The following is a 2,500-nucleotide window of genomic DNA, read 5'->3' on the forward strand; positions in this document are numbered from 1 at the left end:
CGACAAAAACCAGCAATCAACGGAAAAAATATGCACACTTAAACTCGCCCGACCTCTTCCCCCCCACCCTCCCTTCTCCCCCAACCATCTCCCTCACGAACACCCCCCCCTCCCCACCATCAGAGTGGGTGTGGGGACTCTCCAACAACCTTCGCCAACAACACCCACCAAAGGGCGGGTCAGAATCGCACGGTAATGCTTCTCTCTCTCTCTCTCTCTCTCTCTCTCTCCCCAAACCCCACCATCCCCCAGCCCCCACAAGCTGCTTGAGTCTGAGTAGAGAGAGAGAGAGAGAGAGAGAGAGAGAGAGAGAGAGAGAGAGAGAGAGAGAGAGAGAGAGTGGGGGGGTGCCTCGAAGCCCGCACAGTTCGTGTGTGTGTGTCTATCAAGTCTCGAACTCCTCTGCTGCTCAACGACTCTCAGTCTCGATCCAGCCGTCGTGGCGCTAGGATGTACGTCGCTCCGCTGCCGCTGTCTTCAATGGCTTTTGGAATTAGCGTGTTTGGAAAAGGTGTTTTTTCGTTGTTAGTAATCTTCGAAGTCGACGTTGGAGTGTTGTTGTGGATTTGGAATAATGTGTTTATAAGTTATATGAGAAGGAGAGAGTATAATATATATATATATATAATATATATATATATATATATATATGATATATATATTATATATATATATATAAATAATATGATTTTAAAGTGAAATATATAGATTAATAAGAAATATCTACAGAAAATATCACATACATCTGTAAGAGTAACGCAATGACTAAATATAGTACATGAAAAGCAATGTACTACTGTAACATACAATATACATTAACTAAATATGAAAAATACACAACGTATGTTCCTGTGTACGTAAATATACATATGAAAATAATCATAAAAACGAGAAAATAAGGAAACATAGCGTATATGTGCAGTGCATTTAACAAGGTGGATATTGTTCGTAAATTTTATTCATAAAAATAGATATATACGCAATCACGTGCTATGTCTCGCAAAGTAAAATCAAGTTTACACACATATATATATATATATATATATATATATATATATATATATATATATAGAATAATAATATATATATATATTATATATATATATATATATATATATTATGGATTAACAGTAGTAAAAACTGTTTAGGTTATTATATAGACAATCTGTGATAATCATTACGAAATATAATAATGTATATCATGAATGTCATAAATTGTGATGGGAATTATATATGAAAAATTGTAAATTATAATTCCCTCTTTTTTCGTGATACAGTGAGATCTTACAACTATAGCAATTCTCGAAAGGATTAATCGTTGTGAAATTACGAAAAAAATAATTAGAATAATTATTCATTTTCGAGTGAAAATTTATATATATTATATATATATTATATATATATATATATATATATATATATATATATAATATATATATATATATAAAAAGTGTGCAATTGATAATCGTGAATAATATTGAGTTAAACCCTCAATCTTTTTATCTTAACAGAAAATGGATAAAAATGGTGTAATCAGATAAGAATGGATGAACAGGAGAAAGAGACTTGGGACAGACAGAAAACGGGAATAAGTGAATAAAAGTCACCAATGGAGGAATGGACGAGCATTTCGTCTTCGTGGTTAACGAGGAATCCGAAACAAAGCACGTGAAATGACAATTTTTTATGTGTATAAGTAGTGATACTATACACACACGTACATACAGACACACACACACACACACACACACACACACATATATATATATATATATATATATATATATATATATATATATATATACATATATATTTATATATATATATATATATATATATGAACACTTTACATTAATAAATATACGTGTACTATATACGTGCAAATAAAGTGTACACACACATACATATACATATTAATATATTCTGCATTTATATACATGCTAATATACATACATACAACAAATACTTTCATATATACATTTACGAGGGCAAAATTATTTTACACACACACACACACACACATATATATATATATATATATATATATATACGTATATATATATATATATATATATATATATATATATAATGTGCGTGTATGTATGTCTATAACATACACATGAACGTACGCGCATGTATGCTCACGTACACACTCATACATACAAACGCTCATTCACATAAACGCACATACACACACACATACAATCGTAATTGCCCACCACTACCGCATAATAATGCAGACAGAACTTCCGGTGTCCCCAAAAAAAAACAGGCTGTTTTTAGGATCAACCGACCGGGAAGGGTTGGCCCTCGAGCCCGTTTGCAGTAAATAAAAAAAAAAAGTTCTAAAAAATTAATGAAAAAAAAATGTTACAAATTTTTTCTATAAAAAAAAATTAGTTGAAGAAATAAATGTAAACAAATTTAAAGAATAATATATATATATATATATATATATATATATATATATACATACGCATACACATATATATATATATAC

The 2,500-nt window shown here is 30.8% G+C and overlaps 1 protein-coding gene across 1 annotated transcript in view; it reads right to left on the minus strand.

Annotated features, from left to right (window-relative positions):
• The window catches only part of LOC135203464 (multiple PDZ domain protein-like), a 658,890-nt gene that overhangs the window by 273,431 nt on the left and 382,959 nt on the right, over positions 1-2,500 (minus strand).

The sequence above is a fragment of the Macrobrachium nipponense genome, chromosome 36 (genome assembly GCF_015104395.2).
Source record: "Macrobrachium nipponense isolate FS-2020 chromosome 36, ASM1510439v2, whole genome shotgun sequence".
Classification (NCBI taxonomy): Eukaryota; Metazoa; Arthropoda; class Malacostraca; order Decapoda; family Palaemonidae; genus Macrobrachium; species Macrobrachium nipponense.